Raw genomic sequence first — 26,126 nt, 5'->3', positions numbered from 1 at the left:
AGCATCCTCAATGCTTAGCATCCTCAATGCTTAGAATCCTCAATGCTTTGCTTAGAAACCTCAATGCTTAGAATCCTCAATGCTTAGAATCCTCAATGCTTAGAATCCTCAATGCTTAGAATCCTCCATGCATTGCTTAGAATCCTCAATAGTTAGAATCCTCAATGTTTAGCATCCTCAAAGCTTAGAATCCTCAATGCTTAGCATCCTCAATGCTTAGCATCCTCAATGCTTGGAATCCTCAATGCTTAGAATCCTCAATGCTTAGCATCCTCAACGCTTTGCATCCTCAATTCTGAGCATCCTCAATGCTTAGCATCCTCAATGTTTTGCTTAGAAACCTCAATGCTTAGAATCCTCAATGCTTAGAATCCTCAATGCCTAGCTTAGAATCCTTAATGCTTAGAATCCTCAATGCTTAGAATCCTCAATGCTTAGAATCCTCAATGCTTAGCATCCTCGATGCTTAGCATCCTCAATACTTATCATCCTCAATGCTTAGCATCCTCAATGCTTAGCTTAGAAACCTCAATGCTTAGAATCCTCAATGCTTAGAATCCTCAATGCTTAGAATCCTCAATGACTAGATTAGAATCCTCAATGCTTAGAATCCTCAATGCTTAGAATCCTCAATGCTTAGACTCCTCAATGCTTAGAATCCTCAATGCTTAGCATCCTCAATGCTTCGCTTAGAATCCTCAAAGCTCAGGATCCTCAATGCTTAGAAACCTCAATGCACAGAGTCCTTAATGCTTAGAAACCTCAATAATTAGCATCCTCAGTGCTTAGCTTAGAATCCTCACTGCTTAGAAACCTCAATGCTTAGAATCCTCATTCCTTAGCATCCTAAACGCGTAGAATCCCCAATGCTTAGAAACCTCAATGCTTAGCATACTCAATCCTTAGTATGCTCTATGCTTAGCTAAGAATCCTCAGTGCTTAGAATCCTCAATGCTTACAAACGTCAATGCTGAGAAATTTCATTGTTTGAAACCTCATTGCTTAGAATCCTCAATGCTTACAAACCTCAATGCATAGAGTCCTTAATGCTTATAAACCTCAAAGATTAGAAAATTCAATGCTTGGCTTAGAATCCTCATAGCTTGGAATCCTCAGTGCTTAGAATCCTCCATGCATTGCAACGAATCCTCAATAGTTAGAATCCTCAATGCTTCGCATCCTCAATGCTTAGCTTAGAAACCTCAATACTTAGAATCCTCAATGCTTAGCATCCTCATTACATAGCTTAGAATCCTCAATGCTTAGCATCCTCATTGCTTAGCATCCTCATTGCTTAGCATCCTCATTGCTTAGCTTAGAATCCTCAAAGCTCAGAATCCTCACTGCTTAGGAACGTCAATGCTTAGCATCCTCCATGCATTGCTTAGAAACCTCAATGCGTAGAATCCCCATTGCTTAGAAATTTTATTGCTCTGAAACCTCAATGCTTAGCATCCCTAATGCTTTCAAACCTCAGTGCATAGAGGCCTTAATGTTTAGAAACCTCAAAGATTAGAAAAGTCAGTGCTTGGCATAGAATCCTCAATGCTTAGAATCCTCAATGCCTAGCTAAGAATCCTCAATGCTTAGAATCCTCAGTGCTTAGAAACCTCAATGCACAGAGTCCTTAATGCTTCGAAACCTCAATACTTAGCATCCTCAGTGCTTAGCTTAGAATCCTCACTGCATAGAAACCTGAATGCTTAGAATCCTCAATGCTTAGAATCATCAATGCTTAGCTTAGAAACCTCAATGCTTAGAATCCTCAATGCTTAACATCCTCAATGATTAGAATCCTCAATGCATAGCTTAGAATCCTCAATGCTTAGAATCCTCAATGCTTAGAATCCTCAATGCTTAACATCCTCAATGCTTAGCTTTGAATCCTCAAAGCTCAGGATCCTCAATGCTTACAAACCTCAATGCATAGAGGCCTTAAAGCTTAGAAACCTCAAAGATTAGAAAACTGAATGCTTGGCTTAGAATCCTCAATGCTTAGAATCCTCAATGCTTCGCATCCTCAATGCTTACCTTAGAAACCTCAATACTTAGAATCCTCAATGCTTAGCATCCTCAATGCTTAGAATCCTCAATGCTTAGAATCCTCAATGCTTAGCATCCTCAATGCTTAGAATCCTCAATGCTTAGCATCCTCAAATCTTAGAATCCTCAATGCTTAGAATCCTCAATGCTTAGAAACCTCAATGCACAGAGTCCTTAATGCTTAGAAACCTCAATACTTAGCATCCTCAGTGCTTAGCTTAGAATCCTCACTGCTTAGAAACCTGAGTGCTTAGAATCCTCAATGCTTAGAATCCTCAATGCTTAGAATCCTCAATGCTTAGAATCCTCATTGCTTAGCTTAGAATCCCCAAAGATCAGGATGCTCAATGCTTAGAAACCTCAATGCACAGAGTCCTTAATGCTTAGAAAACTCAATACTTAGCATTCTCAGTGCTTAGCATAGAATCCTCACTGCTTAGAAACCTCAATGCTTAGAATCCTCAGTGCTTAGCATCCTCAACGCGTAGAATCCCCAATGCTTGGAAACCTCAGTGCTTAGCATCCTCAATCCTTAGTATGCTCTATGCATAGCTTAACATCCTCATTGCTTAGAATCCTCAATGCTTAGCATCCTCAATGCTTGGCATCCTCAATGCTTGGCATCCTCAATGCTTTGTATCCTCAATGCTTAGAATCCTCAATGCTTAGACTCCTCAATGCTTAGAATCCTCAATGCTTAGCATCCTCAAAGCTTAGCTTAGAAACCTCAATGCACAGAGTCCTTAATGCTTAGAAACCTCAATGCACAGAGTCCTTAATGCTTTGAAACCTCAATACTTAGCATCCTCAGTGCTTAGCTTAGAATCCTCACAGCTTAGAAACCTGAATGCTTAGAATCCTCAATGCTTAGAATCCTCAATGCTTAGAATTCTCAATGCTTAGCATCCTCAATGCTTAGCTTAGAAACCTCAATGCACAGAGTCCTCAATGCTTAGAAACCTCAATGCACAGAGTCCTTAATGCTTAGAAACCTCAATACTTAGCATCCTCTGTGCTTAGCTTAGAATCCTTTGCTTAGAAACCTCAATGCTTAGAATCCTCAGTGCATAGCATCCTCAACGCGTTGAATGCCCAATGCTTAGAAACCTCAATGTTTAGCATCCTCAATCCTTAGTATGCTCTATGCTTAGCTTAGAATCCTCAGTGCTTAGAATCCTCAATGCTTTCAAACCTCAATGCTGAGAAATTTTATTATTTGAAACCTCATTGCTTAGCATCCCAAATGCTTACAAACCTAAATGCATAGAGGCCTTAATGCTTAGAATCTTCAAAGATTAGAAAAATCAATGCTTGGGTTAGAATCCTCAATGCTTAGAATCCCCAATACTTAGAATCCTCAATGCTTAGCATCCTCCATGCAATGCTTAGAATCCTCAATAGTTAGAATCCTCAATGCTTAGCATCCTCATTACATAGCTTAGAATCCTCAATGCATAGCATCCTCAATGCTTAGAATCCTCAATGCTTAGAAACCTCAATGCTTAGAATCCTCAATGCTTAGAATCCTCAATGCTTAGAATCCTCAATGCTTAGAATCCTCATTGCTTAGCATCCTCAATGCTTAGAAACCTCAATGCTTAGAATCCACAATGCCTAGCTTAGCATCCTCAATGCTGAGAATCCTCAATGCTTAGAATCCTCAATGCTTAGAATCCTCAATGCTTAGAATCCTCAATGCTTAGAAACCTCAATGCTTAGCTTAGAAACCTCAATACTTAGCATCCTCAGTGCTTAGCGTAGAATCCTCACTGCTTAGAAACCTGAATGCTTAGAATCCTCAATGCTTAGATTCCTCGATGCTTAGAATCCTCAATGCTTAGAAACCTCAATGCACAGAGTCCTTAATGCTTAGAAACCTCAATACTTAGCATCCTCCGTGCTTACCTTAGAATCCTCACTACTTAGAAACCTCAATGCTTAGAATCCTCAATGCTTAGCATCCTGAATGCGTAGAATCCCCAATACTTAGAAACCTCAATCCTTAGTATGCTCTATGCTTAGCTTACAATCCTCAATGCTTAGAATCCTCAATGCTTAGCATCCTCAATGCTTAGCATCCACAATGCCTAGCTTAGAATCCTCAATGCTTAGAATCCTCAATGCTTAGAATCCTCAATGCTTAGAATCCTCAATGCTTAGGAACCTCAATGCACAGAGTCTTTAATGCTTAGAAACCTCAATACTTAGCATCCTCAGTGCTTAGCTTAGAATTCTCCCTGCTTAGAATCTTCAATGCTTAGAATCCTCACTGCTTAGAAACCTCAATGCTTATAATCCTCAGTGCTTAGCATCCTCAATGCGTAGAATCCCCAATGCTTAGAAACCTCAATGCTTAGCATCCTCAATCCTTAGTATGCTCTATGCTTAGCTTAGAATCCTCAATGCTTAGAATCCTCAATGCTTAGCATCCTCAATGCTTAGCATCCCCATTACATAGCTTAGAATCCTCAATGCTTAGCATCCTCATTGCTTAGCATCCTCATTGCTTAGCTTCGAATCCTCAAAGCTCAGAATCCTCACTGCTTAGGAACCTCAATGCTTAGCATCCTCCATGCATTGCTTAGAAACCTCAATGCGTAGAATCCTCATTCCTTAGAAATTTTATTGCTCTGTAACCTCAATGCTTAGCATCCCTAATGCATACAAACCTCAGTGCACAAAGACCTTAATGTTTAGAAACCTCAAAGATAAGAAAACTCATTGCTTGGCTCAGAATCCTCAATGCTTAGAATCCTCAAAGCTTAGCATCCTCAATGCTTAGAATCCTCAATGCTTAGAAACCTCAATGCTTAGCTTAGAATCCTCAATACTTAGCATCCTCAGTGCTTAGCGTAGAATCCTCACTGCTTAGAAACCTGAATGCTTAGAATCCTCAATGCTTAGATTCCTCGATGCTTAGAATCCTCAATGCTTAGAAACCTCAATGCACAGAGTCCTTAATGCTTAGAAACCTCAATACTTAGCATCCTCCGTGCTTACCTTAGAATCCTCACTACTTAGAAACCTCAATGCTTAGAATCCTCAATGCTTAGCATCCTGAATGCGTAGAATCCCCAATACTTAGAAACCTCAATCCTTAGTATGCTCTATGCTTAGCTTACAATCCTCAATGCTTAGAATCCTCAATGCTTAGCATCCTCAATGCTTAGCATCCACAATGCCTAGCTTAGAATCCTCAATGCTTAGAATCCTCAATGCTTAGAATCCTCAATGCTTAGAATCCTCAATGCTTAGGAACCTGAATGCACAGAGTCTTTAATGCTTAGAAACCTCAATACTTAGCATCCTCAGTGCTTAGCTTAGAATCCTCCCTGCTTAGAATCTTCAATGCTTAGAATCCTCACTGCTTAGAAACCTCAATGCTTATAATCCTCAGTGCTTAGCATCCTCAATGCGTAGAATCCCCAATGCTTAGAAACCTCAATGCTTAGCATCCTCAATCCTTAGTATGCTCTATGCTTAGCTTAGAATCCTCAATGCTTAGAATCCTCAATGCTTAGCATGCTCAATGCTTAGCATCCCAATTACATAGCTTAGAATCCTCAATGCTTAGCATCCTCATTGCTTAGCATCCTCATTGCTTAGCTTCGACTCCTCAAAGCTCAGAATCCTCACTGCTTAGGAACCTCAATGCTCAGCATCCTCCATGCATTGTTTAGAAACCTCAATGCGTAGAATCCTCATTCCTTAGAAATTTTATTGCTCTGTAACCTCAATGCTTAGCATCCCTAATGCATACAAACCTCAGTGCACAGAGACCTTAATGTTTAGAAACCTCAAAGATAAGAAAACTCATTGCTTGGCTTAGAATCCTCAATGCTTAGAATCCTCAAAGCTTAGCATCCTCAATGCTTAGAATCCTCAATGCTTAGAATCCTCAATGCTTAGAAACCTCAATGCACAGAGTCCTTAATGCTTAGAAACCTCAATACTTAGCATCCTCAGTGCTTAGCTTAGAATCCTCACTGCTTAGAAACCTCAATGCTTAGAATCCTCAGTGCTTAGCATCCTCAACGCGTAGAATCCCCAATACTTAGAAACCTCAATGCTTAGCATCCTCAATCCTTAGTATGCTCTATGCTTAGCTTAGAATCCTCAATGCTTAGAATCCTCAATGCTTACAAACCTCAATGCTGAGAAATTTTATTGTTTGAAACCTCATTGCTTAGCATCCCAAATGCTTACAAACCTCAATGCATAGAGGCCTTAATGCTTAGAAACCTCAAAGATTAGAAAACTCAATGCTTGGCTTAGAATCCTCAATGCTTAGAATCCTCAATGCTTAGAATCCTCCATGCATAGCTTAGACTCCTCAATGCGTAGAATCCTCACTGATTAGAAACCTGAATGCTTAGAATCCTCAATGCTTAGATTCCTCGATGCTTAGAATCCTCAATGCTTAGCTTAGAAACCTCAATGCTTAGAATCCTCAATGCTTAACATCCTCAATGCTTAGAATCCTCAATGCTTAGAATCCTCAATGCTTAGAATCCTCAATGCTTAGAATCCTCAATGCTTAGAAACCTCAATGCACAGAGTCCTTAATGCTTAGAATCCTCAATACTTAGCATCCTCAGTGCTTAGCTTAGAATCCTCACTGCTTAGAAACCTGAGTGCTTAGAATCCTCAATGCTTAGAATCCTCAATGCTTAGAATCCTCAATGCTTAGCATCCTCAATGCATAGCTTAGAATCCCCAAAGCTCAGGATCCTCAATTCTTAGAAACCTCAATGCACAGAGTCCATAATGCTTAGAAACCTCAATACTTAGCATTCTCAGTACTTAGCATAGAATCCTCACTGCTTAGAAACCTCAATGCTTATAATCCTCAGTGCTTAGCATCCTCAACGCGTAGAATCCCCAATGCTTAGAAACCTCAATACTTAGCATCCTCAATCCTTAGTATGCTCTATGCTTAGCTTAGCATCCTCATTGCTTAGAATCCTCAATGCTTAGAATCCTCAATGCTTAGCATCCTCAATGCTTAGCATCCTCAATGCTTAGAATCCTCAATGCTTAGAATTCTCAGTGCTTAGCATCCTCAATACTTAGCATCCTGAATGCTTAGCATCCTCAATGCTTAGCATCCTCAATGCTTAGAATCCTCAACGCTTAGCATCCTCAACGCTTAGAATCCTCAATGCTTAGAATCCTCAATGCTTAGAATCCTCAATGCTGAGAATCCTCAATGCTTAGAATCCTCAATGCTTAGAAACCTCAATGCACAGAGTCCTTAATGCTTAGAAACCTCAATACTTAGCATCCTCAGTGCTTAGCGTAGAATCCTCACTGCTTAGAAACCTGAATGCTTAGAATCCTCAAAGCTTAGATTCCTCGATGCTTAGAATCCTCAATGCTTAGCTTAGAAACCTCAATGCTTAGATTCCTCAATGCTTAACATCCTGAAAGCATAGAATGGTCAATGCTTAGAATCCTCAATGCTTAGAATCCTCAATGCACAAAGTCCTTAATGCTTAGAAACCTCAATACTTAGCATCCTCAGTGCTTAGCTTAGAATCTTCACTGCTTAGAAACCTGAATGCTTAGAATCCTCAATGCTTAGAATCCTCAATGCACAGAGTCCTTAATGCTTAGCATCCTCAATGCTTCACTTAGAATCATCAAACTCAGGATCCTCAGTGCTTAGAAACCTCAATGCACAGAGTCCTTAACGCTTAGAAAATTCAATACTTAGCATCCTCAGTGCTTAGCTTAGAATCCTAACTGCTTAGAAACCTCAATGCTTAGAATCCTCAGTGCTTAGCATCCTCAATGCGTAGAATCCCCAATACTTAGAAACCTCAATCCTTAGTATGCTCTATGCTTAGCTTAGAATCCTCAATGCTTAGCATCCTCACTGCTTAGCATCAACAATGCCTAGCTTAGAATCCTCAATGCTTAGAATCCTCAATGCTTAGAATTTTCAATGCTTAGGAATCTCAATGCACAGAGTCCTTAATGCTTAGAAACCTCAATACTTAGAATCCTCAGTGCTTAGCTTAGAATCCACACTGCTTAGAAACCTCAATGCTTATAATCCTCAGTGCTTAGCATCCTCAATGCGTAGAATCCCCAATGCTTAGAAACCTCAATGCTTAGCATCCTCAATCCTTAGTATGCTCTATGCTTAGCTTAGAATCCTCAATGCTTAGAATCCTCAATGCTTAGCATCCTCAATGCTTTGTATCCCCATTACATAGCTTAGAATCCTCAATGCTTAGCACCCTCAATGCTTAGCATCCTCATTGCTTAGCTTCGAATCCTCAAAGCACAGAATCCTCACTGCTTAGGAAACTCAATGCTTAGCATCCTCCATGCATTGCATAGAAACCTCAATGCGTAGAATCCTCATTGCTTAGAAATTTTATTGCTCTGAAACCAGAATGCTTCGCATTCCTAATGCTTACAAACCTCAGTGCATAGAGGCCTTAATGTTTAGAAACAGCAACGATTAGAAAACTCAATGCTTGGCTTAGAATTCTCAATGTTTAGAATCCTCAATGCATAGAATCCTCAATGCTTAGAAACCTCAATATTAGCATCCTCATTGCTTAGCTTAGAATCCTCACTGCTTAGAAACCTCAATGCTTAGAATCCTCATTGCTTAGCATCCTCAACGGGTAGAATCCTCAATGCTTAGCATCCTCCATGCATAGCTTAGAATCCTCAATGCTTAGAATCCTCAATGCTAAGCATCCTCAATGCTTAGAATCCTCAATGCTTAGCATCCCCTATGCATAGCTTAGAATCCTCAATGCTTAGAATCCTCAATGCTTAGAATCCTCAATGCTTAGAATCCTCAATGCCTAGCTTAGAATCCTCAATGCCTAGCTTAGAATCCTCAATGCTTAGAATCCTCAATGCTTAGAATCCTCAATGCTTAGAAACCTCAATGCTCAGAGTCCTTAATGCTTAGAAACCTCAATACTTAGCATCCTCAGTGCTTAGCGTAGAATCCTCACTGCTTAGAAACCTGAATGCTTAGAATCCTCAGTGCTTAGATTCCTCGATGCTTAGAATCCTCATTGCTTAGAATCCTCAATGCTTATAATCCTCAATGCTTAACATCCTCAATGCTTAGAATCCTCAATGCTTAGCATCCTCAATGCTTAGCATCCTCAATGCATAGCTTAGAATCCTCAAAGCTCAGGATCCTCAATGCTTAGAAACCTCAATGCACAGAGTCCTTAATGCTTAGAAACCTCAATACTTCGCATCCTCAGTGCTTAGCTTAGAATCCTCACTGCTTAGAAACCTCAATGCTTAGAATCCTCAGTGCTTAGCATCCTCAATGCGTAGAATACCCAATCCTTAGAAACCTCAATGCTTAGCATCCTCAATCCTTAGTATGCTCTATGCTTAGCTTAGAATCCTCAATGCTTAGAATCCTCAATGATTACAAACCTCAATGCTGAGAAATTTTATTGTTTGAAACCTCATTGCTTAGCATCCAAATGCTTAGCATCCTCAATGCTTGGAATCCACAATGCCTAGCTTAGAATCCTGAATGCTGAGAATCCTCAATGCTTAGAATCCTCAATGCTTAGCATTCTCAATGCTTAGAATCCTCAATGCTTAGAAACCTCAATGCACAGAGTCCTTAATGCTTAGAAACCTCAATACTTAGCATCCTCAGTGCTTAGCGTCGAATCCTCACTGCTTAGAAACCTGAATGCTTAGAATCCTCAATGCATAGATTACTCGATGCTTAGAATCCTCAATGCTTAGCTTAGAAACCTCAATGCTTAGAATCCTCAATGCTTAACATCCTCAATGCATAGAATCCTCAATGCTTAGCATCCTCAATGCTTAGCATCCTCAATGCTTAGCATCCTCAATGCTTAGAAACCTCAATGCTTTGCTTAGAATCCTCAATGCTTAGAAACCTCAATGCTTAGCATCCTCAATGCTTAGAAACCTCAATGCTTAACATCCTCAATGCTTAGAATCCTCAATGCTTAGCATCCTCAATGCATATCTTAGAATCCTCAATGCTTAGAATCCTGAATACTTAGAATCCTCAATGCACAGAGTCCTTAATGCTTAGAAACCTCAATACTTAGCATACTCAGTGCTTAGCTTAGAATCCTCATTGCTTAGAAACCTGAATGCTTAGAATCCTCAATGCTTAGAATCCTCAATGGTTAGAATCCTCAATGCTGAGAATCCTCAATGCTTAGAATCCTCAATGCTTAGAAACCTCAATGCACAGAGTCCTTAATGCTTAGAAACCTCAATACTTAGCATCCTCAGTGCTTAGCGTAGAATCCTCACTGCTTAGAAACCTGAATGCTTAGAATCCTCAATGCTTAGATTCCTCGATGCTTAGAATCCTCAATGCTTAGCTTAGAAACCTCAGTGCTTAGAATCCTCAATGCTTAACATCCTCAATGCTTAGAATCCTCACTGCTTAGAAACCTGAGTGCTTAGAATCCTCAATGCTTAGCATCCTTAATGCACAGAGTCCTTAATGCTTAGAAACCTCAATACTTAGCATCCTCAGTGCTTAGCTTAGAATCCTCACTGCTTAGAAACCTGAATGCTTAGAATCCTCAATGCTTAGAATCCTCAATGCACAGAGTCCTTAATGCTTAGCATCCTCAATGCTTCGCTTAGAATCCTCAAAGCTCAGGATCCTCAATGCTTAGAAACCTCAATGCACAGAGTCCTTAATGCTTAGAAAACTCAATACTTAGCATCCTCAGTGCTTAGCATCCTCAATGCGTAGAATCCCCAATACATAGAAACCTCAATCCTTAGAATGCTCTATGCTTAGCTTAAAATCCTCAATGCTTAGAATCCTCAATGCTTAGCATCCTTAATGCTTAGCATCCTCAATGCTTAGCATCCTCAATGCTTAGCATCCACAATGCCTAGCTTAGAATCCTCAATGCTTAGAATCCTCAATGCTTAGAATCCTCAATGCTTAGCATCCTCAATGCTTAGCATCCTCAATGCTTAGCATCCTCAATGCTTAGTATGCTCTATGCTTAGAATCCTCAATGCTTAGAATCCTCAATGCTTAGCATCCTCAATGCTTAGAATCCTCAATGCTTAGCATCCTCAAAGATTAGAAACCTCAATGCTTAGCATCCTCAATGCTTAGCATCCTCAATGCTTAGTATGCTCTATGCTTAGAATCCTCAATGCTTACCATCCTCAATGCTTACCATCCTCAATGCTTAGCATCCTCAATGCTTAGCATCCTCATTGCTTAGAATCCTCAATGCTTAGAATCCTCAATGCTTAGAATCCTCAATGCTTAGAATCCTCCATGCATTGCTTAGAATCCTCAATAGTTAGAATCCTCAATGCTTCGCATCCTCAATGCTTAGCATAGAAACCTCAATACTTAGAATCCTCAATGCTCAGCATCCTCATTACATAGCTTAGAATCCTCAATGCTTAGAATCCTCAATGCTTAGCATCCTCAATGCTTAGCATCCTCAATGCTTAGCATCCTGAATGCTTAGCATCCTCTAAGCTTTGAATCCACAATGCTTGCCATCCTCAATGCTTAGCATCCTCAATGCTTAGCATCCTCAATGCTTAGAATCCTCAATGCTTAGCATCCACAATGCTTTGCATCCTCAATGCTTAGCATCCTCAATGCTTTGCTTAAAAACCTCAATGCTTAGAATCCACAATGTTTAGAATCCTCAATGCCTAGCTTAGAATCCTCAATGCTTAGAATCCTCAATGCTTAGCATCCTCAATGCTTAGCATCCTCAATGCTTAGCATCCTCAATACTTAGCATCCTCAATGCTTAGAATCCTCCATGCTTAGCTTAGAAACCTCAATGCTTAGAATCCGCAATGCTTAGAATCCTCAATGCTTAGAATCCTCAATGCCTAGATTAGAATCCTCAATGCTTAGAATCCTCAATGCTTAGAATCCTCAATGCTTAGAATCCTCAATGCTTAGAATCCTCAATGCTTAGCATCCTCAATGCTTAGCTTAGAAAACTCAATGCTTAGAATCCTCAATGCTTAACATCCTCAATGTTTAGAATCCTCAATGCATAGCTTAGAATCCTCAATGCTTAGAATCCTCAATGCTTAGCATCCTCAATCCTTAGTATGCTCTATGCTTAGCTTAGAATCCTCAATGCTTAGAATCCTCAATGCATAGCTTAGAATCCTCAATGCTTAGAATCCGCAATGCTTAGCATCCTCAATCCTTAGTATGCTCTATGCTTAGCTTAGAATCCTCAATGCTTAGCTTAGAAAACTCAATGCTTAGAATCCTCAATGCTTAGAAACCTCAATGCACAGAATCCTTAATGCTTAGAAACCTCAATACTTAGCATCCTAAGTGCTTAGCTTAGAATCCTCACTGCTTAGAAACCTGAATGCTTAGAAACCTCAATGCTTAGAATTCTCAATGCTTAACATCCTCAATGTTTAGAATCCTCAATGCATAGCTGAGAATCCTCTATGCTTAGCATCCTCAATGCTTAGAATCCTCAATGCTTAGCATCCTTAAAGATTAGAAACCTCAATGCTTAGCATCCTCAATGCTTAGCATCCTCAATGCTTAGCATCCTCAATGCTTAGTATGCTCTATGCTTAGAATCCTCAATGCTCAGCATCCTCAATGCTTACCATCCTCAATGCTTAGCATCCTCAGTGCTTAGAATCCTCAATGCTTAGAATCCTCAATGCATAGAATCCTCAATGCTTAGAATCCTCCATGCATTGCTTAGAATCCTCAATAGTTAGAATCCTCTATGCTTCGCATCCTCAATGCTTAGCATAGAAACCTCAATACTTAGAATCCTCAATGCTTAGCATCCTCAATGCTTAGAATCCTCAATGCTTAGAATCCTCAATGCTTAGAATCCTCAATGCTTAGAATCCTCCATGCATTGCTTAGAATCCTCAATAGTTAGAATCCTCAATGCTTAGCATCCTCATTACATAGCTTAGAATCCTCAATGCTTAGTATCCTCAATGCTTAGAATCCTCAATGCTTAGCATCCTCAATGCTTAGAATCCACAATGCTTAGCATCCTCAATGCTTAGCATCCTCAATGCTTAGCATCCTCAATGCTTAGCATCCTCAATGCTTTGCTTAGAAACCTCAATGCTTAGAATCCACAATGCTTAGAATCCTCAATGCCTAGCTTAGAATCCTCAATGCTTAGAATCCCCAATGCTTAGAATCCTCAATGCTTAGAATCCTCAATGCTTAGCATCCTCAATGCTTAGCATCCTGAATGCTTAGCATCCTCAGTACTTAGCATCCTCAATGCTTAGAATCCTCCATGCTTAGCTTAGAAACCTCAATGCTTAGAATCCTCAATGCTTAGAATCCTCAATGCTTAGAATCCTCAATGCCTAGATTAGAATCCTCAATGCTTAGAATGCTCAATGCTTAGAATACTCAATGCTTAGAATCCTCAATGCCTAGCTTAGAATCCTCAATGCTTAGAATCCTCAATGCTTAGAATCCTCAATGCTTAGCATCCTCAATGCTTAGCATCCTCAATGCTTAGCCTCCTCAATGCTTAGCATCCTCAATACGTAGAACCCTCAATGCTTAGAATCCTCCACGCTTAGCTTAGAAACCTCAATGCTTAGAATCCTCAATGCTTAGAATCCTCAATGCTTAGAATCCTCAGTGCTTAGAATCCTCAATGCCTAGATTAGAATCCTCAATGCTTAGAATCCTCAATGCTTAGAATCCTCAATGCTTAGAATCCTCAATGCATAGCTTAGAATCCTCAATGCTTAGAATCCGCAATGCTTAGCATCCTCAATCCTTAGTATGCTCTATGCTTAGCTTAGAATCCTCAATGCTTAGCTTAGAAAACTCAATGCTTAGAATCCTCAATGCTTAGAAACCTCAATGCACAGAATCCTTAATGCTTAGAAACCTCAATACTTAGCATCCTAAGTGCTTAGCTTAGAATCCTCACTGCTTAGAAACCTGAATGCTTAGAAACCTCAATGCTTAGAATTCTCAATGCTTAACATCCTCAATGTTTAGAATCCTCAATGCATAGCTTAGAATCCTCAATGCTTAGCATCCTCAATGCTTAGAATCCTCAATGCTTAGCATCCTCAAAGATTAGAAACCTCAATGCTTAGCATCCTCAATGCTTAGTATCCTTAATGCTTAGCATCCTCAATGCTTAGTATGCTCTATGCTTAGAATCCTCAATGCTCAGCATCCTCAATGCTTACCATCCTCAATGCTTAGCATCCTCAATGCTTAGAATCCTCAATGCTTAGAATCCTCAATGCATAGAATCCTCAATGCTTAGAATCCTCCATGCATTGCTTAGAATCCTCAATAGTTAGAATCCTCAATGCTTCGCATCCTCAATGCTTAGCATAGAAACCTCAATACTTAGAATCCTCAATGCTTAGCATCCTCAATGCTTAGAATCCTCAATGCTTAGAATCCTCAATGCTTAGAATCCTCAATGCTTAGAATCCTCCATGCATTGCTTTGAATCCTCAATAGTTAGAATCCTCAATGCTTAGCATCCTCATTACATAGCTTAGAATCCTCAATGCTTAGCATCCTCAATGCTTAGAATCCTCAATGCTTAGCATCCTCAATGCTTAGCATCCTCAATGCTTTGCTTAGAAACCTCAATGCTTAGAATCCACAATGCTTAGAATCCTCAATGCCTAGCTTAGAATCCTCAATGCTTAGAATCCCCAATGCTTAGAATCCTCAATGCTTAGAATCCTCAATGCTTAGCATCCTCAATGCTTAGCATCCTCAATGCTTAGCATCCTCAATACTTAGCATCCTCAATGCTTAGAATCTTCCATGCTTAGCTTAGAAACCTCAATGCTTAGAATCCTCAATGCTTAGAATCCTCAATGCTTAGAATCCTCAATGCTTAGCTTAGAAAACTCAATGCTTAGAATCCTCAATGCTTAACATCCTCAATGTTTAGAATCCTCAATGCATAGCTTAGAATCCTCAATGCTTAGAATCCTCAATGCTTAGCATCCTCAATCCTTAGTATGCTCTATGCTTAGCTTAGAATCCTCAATGCTTAGAATCCTCAATGCTTACAAACCTCAATGCTGAGAAATTTTATTGTTTGAAGCGTCATTGCTTAGCATCCCAAATGCTTACAAACCTCAATACATAGAGGCCTTAATGCTTAGAAACCTCAAAGATTAGAAAACTCAATGCTTGGCTTAGAATCCTCAATGCTTAGCATCCTGAATGCTTAGCATCCTCAATGCTTAGCATCCTCAATGCTTAGCATCCTCAATGCTTAGAATCCTCAATGCTTAGCATCCTCAATGCTTAGCATCCTCAATGCTTAGCATCCTCATTGCTTTGCTTAGAAACCTCAATGCTTAGAATCCACAATGCTTAGAATCCTCAATGCCTAGCTTAGAATCCTCAAAGCTTAGAATCCTCAATGCTTAGAATCCTCAATGCTTAGAATCCTCAATGCTTAGAATCCTCAATGCTTAGCATCCTCAATGCTTAGCATCCTCAATACTTAGCATCCTCAATGCTTAGAATCCTCCATGCTTAGCTTAGAAACCACAATGCTTAGAATCCTCATTGCTTAGAATCCTCAATGCTTAGAATCCTCAATGCCTAGATTAGAATCCTCAGTGCTTAGAATCCTCAATGCTTAGAATCCTCAATGCTTAGAATCCTCAATGCTTAGCATCATCAATGCTTAGCTTAGAAAACTCAATGCTTAGAATCCTCAATGCTTAACATCCTCAATGTTTAGAATCCTCAATGCATAGCTTAGAATCCTCAATGCTTAGAATCCTCAATGCTTAGCATCCTCAATCCTTAGTATGCTCTATGCTTAGCTTAGAATCCTCAATGCTTAGAATCCTCAATGCTTACAAACCTCAATGCTGAGAAATTTTATTGTTTGAAACGTCATTGCTTAGCATCCCAAATGCTTACAAACCTCAATACATAGAGGCCTTAATGCTTAGAAACCTCAAAGATTAGAAAACTCAATACTTGGCTTAGAATCCTCTATGCTTAGAATCCTCAATGCTTAGAATCTTCCATGCATAGCTTAGAATCCTCAATGCTTAGAATCCTCAATGCTTAGCATCCTCAATGCCTCGAATCCTCAATGCTTAGCTTAGAAACCTCAATGCTTAGAATCCTCAATGCTTAGCATCCTCAATGCTTAGCATCCTCATTGCTTAGCATCCTCAATGCTTAGCATCCTCAATGCTTAGCATCCTCAATGCTTAGAAACCTGAATGCTTTGCTTAGAAACCTCAATGCTTAGAATCCTCAATGCCTAGCTTAGAATCCTCAATACTTAGAATCCTCAATGCTTAGAATCCTCAATGCTTAGCATCCTCAATGCTTAGCATCCTCAATACTTAGAATCCTCCATGTTCAGCTTAGAAACCTCAATGCTTAGAATCCTCAAGGCTTAGAATCCTCAATTCTTAGAATCCTCAAAGCCTAGATTAGAATCCTAAATGCTTAGAATCCTCAATGCTTAGAATCCTCAATGCTTAGAATCCTCAATGCTTAGAATCCTCAATGCTTAGCATCCTCAAAGCTTAGCTTAGAAAACTCAATGCTTAGAATCCTCAGTGCTTAACATCCTCAATTTTAGAATCCTCAATGCATAGCTTAGAATCCTCAATGCTTAGAATCCTCAATGCTTAGCATCCTAAATCCTTAGTATGCTCTATGCTTAGCTTAGAATCCTCAATGCTTAGAATCCTCAATGCTTACAGACCTCAATGCTGAGAAATTTTATTGTTTGAAACCTCATTGCTTAGCATCCCAAATGCTTACAAACCTCAATGCATAGAGGCCTTAATGCTTAGAAACCTCAAAGATTAGAAAACTCAATGCTTGGCTTAGAATCCTCAATGCATAGAATCCTGAATGCTTAGAATCCTCCATGCATAGCTTAGAATCCTCAATGCTTAGAATCCTCAATGCTTAGAATCCTCCTTGCATTGCTTAGAATCCTCAATAGTTAGAATCCTCAATGCTTCGCATCCTCAATGCTTAGAATCCTCAATGCTTAGCATCCTCAAATCTTAGAATCCTCAATGCTTAGCATCCTCAATGCTTAGCATCCTCAATGCTTAGTATGCTCTATGCTTAGAATCCTCAATGCTTACCATCCTCAATGCTTAGCATCCTCAATGCTTAGCATCCTCAATGCTTAGAATCCTCAATGCTTAGAATCCTCAATGCTTCGAATCCTCCATGCATTGCTTAGAATCCTCAATAGTTAGAATCCTCAATGCTTACCATCCTCAATGCTTAGCATAGAAACCTCAATACTTAGAATCCTCAATGCTTAGCATCCTCATTACATAGCTTAGAATCCTCAATGCTTAGAATCCTCAATGCTTAGCATCCTCAATGCTTAGCATCCTCAATGCTTAGCATCCTCAATTCTTAGCATCCTCAAAGCTTAGAATACTCAATGCTTAGCATCCTCAATGCTTAGCATCCTCAATGCTTAGCATCCTCAATGCTTAGAATCCTCAATGCTTAGCATCCTCAATACTTAGCATCCTCAATGCTTAGCATCCTCAATGCTTAGAAACCTCAATGCTTTGCTTAGAAACCTCAATGCTTAGAATCCTCAATGCTTAGAATCCTCAAAGCCTAGCTTAGAATCTTCAATGCTTAGAATCCACAATGCTTAGCATCCTCAATGCTTAGAATCCTCAATGCTTAGCATCCTCAATGCTTAGCATCCTCAATGCTTAGAAACCTCAATGCTTTGCTTAGAAACCTCAATGCTTAGAATCCTCAATGCTTAGAATCCTCAATGCTTAGAATCCTCAATGCTTAGCATCCTCAATGCTTAGCATCCTCAATGCTTTGCATCCTCAATACTTAGCATCCTCAATGCTTAGAATCCTCCATGCTTAGCTTAGAAACCTCAATGCTTAGAATACTCAATGCTTAGAATCCTCAATGCTTAGAATCCTCAATGCCTAGATTAGAATCCTCAATGCTTAGAATCCTCAATGCTTAGAATCAATGCTTAGAATCCTCAATGCTTAGCATCCTCAATGCTTAGCTTAGAAAACTCAATGCTTAGAATCCTCAATGCTTAACATCCTCAATGTTTAGAATCCTCAATGCATAGCTTAGAATCCTCAATGCTTAGAATCCTCAATGCTTAGCATCCTCAATCCCTAGTATGCTCTATGCTTAGCTTAGAATCCTCAATGCTTAGAATCCTCAATGCTTACAAACCTCAATGCTGAGAAATTTTATTGTTTGAAACCTCATTGCTTAGCATCCCAAATGCTTACAAACCTCAATGCATAGAGGCCTTAATGCTTAGAAACCTCAAAGATTAGAAAACTCAATGCTTAGCTTAGAATCCTCTATGCTTAGAATCCTCAATGCTTAGAATCCTCCATGCATAGCTTAGAATCCTCAATGCTTAGAATCCTCAATGCTTAGCATCCTCAATGCTTAGCATCCTCAATGCTTAGAAACCTGAATGCTTTGATTAGAAACATCAATGCTTAGAATCCTCAATGCCTAGCTTAGTATCCTCAATACATAGAATCCTCAATGCTTAGAATCCTCAATGTTTAGCATCCTCAATGCTCAGCATCCTCAATGCTTAGCATCCTCAATGCTTAGCTTCCTCAATGCTTAGCATCCTCAATACTTAGAATCCTCTATGCTCAGCTTAGAAACCTCAATGCTTAGAATCCTCAAGGCTTAGAATCCTCAATGCTTAGAATCCTCAATGCTTAGAATCCTCAATGCTTAGAATCCTCCATGCATTGCTTAGAATCCTCAATAGTTAGAATCCTCAATGCTTCGCATCCTCAATGCTTAGCATAGAAACCTCAATACTTAGCATCCTCAATGCTTAGCATCCTCAATGCTTAGCATCCTGAATGCTTAGCACCCTCCAAGCTTAGAATCCTCAATGCTAAGCATCCTCAATGCTTAGCATCCTCAATGCTTTGCTTAGAAACCTCAATGCTTAGAATCCACAATGCTTAGAATCCTCAATGCCTAGCTTAGAATCCTCAATGCTTAGAATCCTCAATGCTTAGAATCCTCAATGCTTCGAATCCTCAATGCTTAGCATCCTTAATGCTTAGCATCCTCAATGCTTCGCATCCTCAATGCTTAGAATCCTCAATGCCTAGATTAGAATCCTCAATGCTTAGAATCCTCAATGCTTAGAATCCTCAATGCTTAGAATCCTCAATGCTTAGAATCCTCAATGCTTAGCATCCTCAATGCTTAGCTTAGAAAACTCAATGCTTACAATCCTCAATGCTTACAAACCTCAATCCTTAGTATGCTCTATGCTTAGCTTAGAATTTTCAATGCTTACAATCCTCAATGCTTACAAACCTCAATGCTGAGAAATTTTATTTTTTGAAACGTCATTGCTTAGCATCCCAAATGCTTACAAACCTCAATACATAGAGGCCTTAATGCTTAGAAACCTCAAAGATTAGAAAACTCAATGCTTGGCTTAGAATCCTCTATGCTTAGAATCCTCAATGCTTAGAATCTTCCATGCATAGCTTAGAATCCTCAATGCTTAGAATCCTCAATGCTTAGCATCCTCCATGCATTGCTTAGAATCCTCAATAGTTAGAATCCTCAATGCCTCGCATCCTCAATGCTTAGCTTAGAAACCTCAATGCTTAGAATCCTCAATGCTTAGCATCCTCAATGCTTAGCATCCTCATTGCTTAGCATCCTCAATGCTTAGCATCCTCAATGCTTAGCATCCTCAATGCTTAGAAACCTGAATGCTTTGCTTAGAAACCTCAATGCTTAGAATCCTCAATGCCTAGCTTAGAATCCTCAATACTTAGAATCCTCAATGCTTAGAATCCTCAATGCTTAGCATCCTCAATGCTTAGCATCCTCAATACTTAGAATCCTCCATGCTCAGCTTAGAAACCTCAATGCTTAGAATCCTCAAGGCTTAGAATCCTCAATGCTTAGAATCCTCAATGCCTAGATTTGAATCCAAAATGCTTAGAATCCTCAATGCTTAGAATCCTCAATGCTTAGAATCCTCAATGCTTAGAATCCTCAATGCTTAGCATCCTCAATGCTTAGCATCCTCAATGCTTAGCTTAGAAAACTCAATGCTTAGAATCCTCAATGCTTAACATCCTCAATGTTTAGAATCCTCAATGCATAGCTTAGAATCCTCAATGCTTAGAATCCTCAATGCTTAGTATCCTCAATCCTTAGTATGCTCTATGCTTAGCTTAGAATCCTCAATGCTTACAGACCTCAATGCTGAGAAATTTTATTGTTTGAAACCTCATTGCTTAGCATCCCAAATGCTTACAAACCTCAATGCATAGAGGCCTTAATGCTTAGAAACCTCAAAGATTAGAAAACTCAATGCTTGGCTTAGAATCCTCAATGCTTAGAATCCTCAATGCTTAGAATCCTCCATGCATAGCTTAGAATCCTCAATGCTTAGAATCCTCAATGCTTAGAATCCTCAATGCTTAGAATCCTCCTTGCATTGCTTAGAATCCTCAATAGTTAGAATCCTCAATGCTTCGCATCCTCAATGCTTAGCATAGAAACCTCAATACTTAGAATCCTCAATGCTTAGCATCCTCAATGCTTAGAATCCTCAATGCTTAGCATCCTCAATGCTTAGAATCCTCAATGCTTAGCATCCTCAATGCTTAGCATCCTCAATGCTTAGTATGCTCTATGCTTAGAATCCTCAATGCTTACCATCCTCAATGCTTAGCATCCTCAATGCTTAGAATCCTCAATGCTTAGAATCCTCAATGCTTAGAATCCTCCATGCATTGCTTAGAATCCTCAATAGTTAGAATCCTCAATGCTTACCATCCTCAATGCTTAGCATAGAAACCTCAATACTTAGAATCCTCAATGCTTAGCATCCTCATTACATAGCTTAGAATCCTCAATGCTTAGAATCCTCAATGCTTAGCATCCTCAATGCTTAGCATCCTCAATGCTTAGCATCCTCAATTCTTAGCATCCTCAAAGCTTAGAATACTCAATGCTTACCATCCTCAATGCTGAGCATCCTCAATGCTTAGCATCCTCAATGCTTAGAATCCTCAATGCTTAGCATCCTCAATGCTTAGCATCCTCAATGCTTAGCATCCTCAATGCTTAGAAACCTCAATGCTTTGCTTAGAAACTTCAATGCTTAGAATCCTCAATGCTTAGAATCCTCAATGCCTAGCTTAGAATCCTCAATGCTTAGAATCCTCAATGCTTAGCATCCTCAATGCTTAGCATCCTCAATGCTTTGCATCCTCAATACTTAGCATCCTCAATGCTTAGAATCCTCCATGCTTAGCTTAGAAACCTCAATGCTTAGAATCCTCAATGCTTAGAATCCTCAATGCTTAGAATCCTCAGTGCTTAGAATCCTCATTGCCTAGATTATAATCCTCAATGCTTAGAATTCTCAATGCTTAACATCCTCAATGCTTAGAATCCTCAATGCATAGCTTAGAATCCTCAGTGCTTAGAATCCGCAATGCTTAGCATCCTCAATCCTTAGTATGCTCTATGCTTAGCTTAGAATCCTCAATGCTTAGAATCCTCAATGCTTACAAACCTCAATGCTGAGAAATTTTATTGTTTGAAACCTCATTGCTTAGCATCGCAAATGCTTGCAAACCTCAATGCATAGAGGCCTTAATGCTTAGAAACCTCAAAGATTAGAAAACTCAATGCTTGGCTTAGAATCCTCAATGCTTAGAATCCTCAATGCTTAGAATCTTCAATGCTTAGCATCCTCCATGCATTTCTTAGAATCCTCAATAGAATCCTCAATGCGTCGCAACCTCAATGCTTAGCTTAGAAACCTCAATGCTTAGAATCCTCAATGCTTAGAATCCTAAATGCTTAGCATCCTCATTACATAGCTTAGATTCCTCAATGCTTAGAATCCTCAATGCTTAGCATCCTCAATGCTTAGCATCCTCAATTCTTAGCATCCTCAATGCTTAGAATACTCAATGCTTACCATCCTCAATGCTTAGCATCCTCAATGCTTAGCAACCTCAATGCTTAGAATCCTCAATGCTTAGCATCCTCAATGCTTAGCATCCTCAATGCTTAGAAACCTCAATGCTTTGCTTAGAAACTTCAATGCTTAGAATCCTCAATGCTTAGAATCCTCAATGCCTAGCTTAGAATCCTCAATGCTTAGAATCCTCAATGCTTAGCATCCTCAATTCTTAGCATCCTCAATGCTTAGCATCCTCAATGCTTAGCATCCTCAATGCGTAGAATCCTCCATGCTTAGCTTAGAAACCTCAATGCTTAGAATCCTCAATGCTTAGAATCCTCAATGCTTAGAATCCTCAGTGCTTAGAATCCTCATTGCCTAGATTAGAATCCTCAATGCTTAGAATCCTCAATGCTTAGAATCCTCAATGCTTAGGATCCTCAATGCATAGCTTAGAATCCTCAGTGCTTAGAATCCGCAATGCTTAGCATCCTCAATCCTTAGTATGCTCTATGCTTAGCTTAGAATCCTCAATGCTTAGAATCCTCAATGCTTACAAAGCTCAATGCTGAGAAATTTTATTGTTTGAAACCTCATTGCTTAGCATCCCAAATGCTTACAAACCTCAATGCATAGAGGCCTTAATGCTTAGAAACCTCAAAGATTAGAAAACTCAATGCTTGGCTTAGAATCCTCAGTGCTTAGAATCCTCAATGCTTAGAATCCTCCATGCATAGCTTAGAATCCTCAATGCTTAGAATCCTCAATGCTTAGCATCCTCCATGCATTGCTTAGAATCCTCAATAGTTAGAATCCTCAATGCTTCGCATCCTCAATGCTTAGCTTAGAATCCTCAATGCTTAGAATCCTCAATGCTTAGCATCCTCAATGCTTAGCATCCTCATTGCTTAGCATCCTCATTGCTTAGCATCCTCATTGCTTAGCTTAGAATCCTCAAAGCTCAGAATCCTCACTGCTTAGGAACATCAATGCTTAGCATCCTCCATGCATTGCTTAGAAACCTCAATGCGCAGAATCCTCATTGCTTAGAAATTTTATTGCTCTGAAACCTCAATGCTTATCAACCCTAATGCTTACAAACCTCATTGCATAGAGGCCTTAATGTTTAGAAACAACAAAGATTAGAAAACTCAATGCTTGGCTTAGAATCCTCAATGCTTAGCATCCTCAATGCTTAGCATCCTCAATGCTTAGCATCTTCAATGCCTAGAATCCTCAATGCTTAGAATCCTCAATGCTTAGCATCCTCAATGCTTTGCATCCTCAATACTTAGCATCCTCAATGCTTAGAATCCTCCATGCTTAGCTTAGAAACCTCAATGCTTAGAATCCTCAATGCTTAGAATCCTCAATGCTTACAATCCTCAATGCCTAGATTAGAATCCTCAATGCTTAGAATCCTCAATGCTTAGAATCCTCAATGCTTAGAATCCTCAATGCTTAGCTTAGAAAACTCAATGCTTAGAATCCTCAATGCTTAACATCCTCAATGTTTAGAATCCTCAATGCATAGCTTAGAATCCTCAATGCTTAGAATACTCAATGCTTAGAATCCTCAATGCTTAGCATCCTCAATGCTTAGCTTAGAAAACTCAATGCTTAGAATCCTCAATGCTTAACATCCTCAATGTTTAGAATCCTCAATGCATAGCTTAGAATCCTCAATGCTTAGAATCCTCAAGGCTTAGCATCCTCAATCCTTAGTATGCTCTATGCTTAGCTTACAATCCTCAATGCTTAGAATCCTCAATGCTTACAAACCCCAATGCTGAGAAATTTTATTGTTTGAAACCTCATTGCTTAGCATCCCAAATGCTTACAAACCTCAATGCATAGAGGCCTTAATGCTTAGAAACCTCAAAGATTAGAAAACTCAATGCTTGGCTTAGAATCCTCTATGCTTAGAATCCTCAATGCTTAGAATCCCCCATGCTTAGAATCCTCAATGCTTAGCATCCTCAATGCTTAGCATCCTCAATGCTTAGAAACCTGAATGCTTTGCTTAGAAACCTCAATGCTTAGAATCCTCAATGCCTAGCTTAGAATCCTCAATACTTAGAATCCTCAATGCTTAGAATCCTCAATGCTTAGCATCTTCAATGCTTAGCATCCTCAATGCTTAGCATCCTCAATGCTTAGCTTCCTCAATGCTTAGCATCCTCAATACTTAGAATCCTCCATGCTCAGCTTAGAAACCTCAATGCTTAGAATCCTCAAAACTTAGAATCCTCAATGCTTAGAATCCTCAATGCCTAGATTAGAATCCTAAATGCTTAGAATCCTCAATGCTTAGAATCCTCAATGCTTAGAATACTCAATGCTTAGAATCCTCAATGCTTAGCATCCTCAATGCTTAGCTTAGAAAACTCAATGCTTAGAATCCTCAATGCTTAACATCCTCAATGTTTAGAATCCTCAATGCATAGCTTAGAATCCTCAATGCTTAGAATCCTCAAGGCTTAGCATCCTCAATCCTTAGTATGCTCTATGCTTAGCTTACAATCCTCAATGCTTAGAATCCTCAATGCTTACAAACCTCAATGCTGAGAAATTTTATTGTTTGAAACCTCATTGCTTAGCATCCCAAATGCTTACAAACCTCAATGCATAGAGGCCTTAATGCTTAGAAACCTCAAAGATTAGAAAATTCAATGCTTGGCTTAGAATCCTCATAGCTTAGAATCCTCAATGCTTAGAATCCTCCATGCTTAGAATCCTCAATGCTTAGCATCCTCAATGCTTAGCTTAGAAAACTCAATGCTTAGAATCCTCAATGCTTAGAAACCTCAATGCACAGAATCCTTAATGCTTAGAAACCTCAATACTTAGCATCCTAAGTGCTTAGCTTAGAATCCTCACTGCTTAGAAACCTGAATGCTTAGAATCCTCAATGCTTAGAATTTTCAATGCTTAGCTTAGAAACCTCAATGCTTAGAATTCTCAATGCTTAACATCCTCAATGTTTAGAATCCTCAATGCATAGCTTAGAATCCTCAATGCTTAGAATCCTTAATGCTTAGAATCCTCAATGCTTAGCATCCTCAATGCTTAGCATCCTCAATGCTTAGCATCCTCACTGCTTAGCATCCTCAATGCTTAGTATGCTCTATGCTTAGAATCCTCAATGCTTAGCATCCTCAATGCTTACCATCCTCAATGCTTAGCATCCTCAATGCTTAGCATCCTCAATGCTAAGAATCCTCAATGCTTAGAATCCTCAATGCTTAGAATCCTCAATGCTTAGAATCCTCCATGCATTGCTTAGAATCCTCAATAGTTAGAATCCTCAATGCTTCGCATCCTCAATGCTTAGCATAGAAACCTCAATACTTAGAATCCTCAATGCTTAGCATCCTCATTACATAGCTTAGAATCCTCAATGCTTAGAATCCTCAATGCTTAGCATCCTCAATGCTTAGCATCCTCAATGCTTAGCATCCTGAATGCTTAGCATCCTCAATGCTTAGCATCCTCATTGCTTAGCATCCTCATTGCTTAGCATCCTCATTGCTTAGCTTAGAATCCTCAAAGCTCAGAATCCTCACTGCTTAGGAACATCAATGCTTAGCATCCTCCATGCATTGCTTAGAAACCTCAATGCGCAGAATCCTCATTGCTTAGAAATTTTATTGCTCTGAAACCTCAATGCTTAGCAACCCTAATGCTTACAAACCTCATTGCATAGAGGCCTTAATGTTTAGAAACAACAAAGATTAGAAAACTCAATGCTTGGCTTAGAATCCTCAATGCTTAGAATCCTCAATGCTTAGCATCCTCAATGCTTAGCATCTTCAATGCCTAGAATCCTCAATGCTTAGAATCCTCAATGCTTAGCATCCTCAATGCTTTGCATCCTCAATACTTAGCATCCTCAATGCTTAGAATCCTCCATGCTTAGCTTAGAAACCTCAATGCTTAGAATCCTCAATGCTTAGAATCCTCAATGCTTACAATCCTCAATGCCTAGATCAGAATCCTCAATGCTTAGAATCCTCAATGCTTAGAATCCTCAATGCTTAGAATCCTCAATGCTTAGCTTAGAAAACTCAATGCTTAGAATCCTCAATGCTTAACATCCTC

Source organism: Coturnix japonica, chromosome 6 (assembly GCF_054131305.1).
Source record: "Coturnix japonica strain WE chromosome 6, WE-NBRP24, whole genome shotgun sequence".
Taxonomy (NCBI): Eukaryota; Metazoa; Chordata; class Aves; order Galliformes; family Phasianidae; genus Coturnix; species Coturnix japonica.
This window is presented reverse-complemented; position numbering follows the sequence as displayed.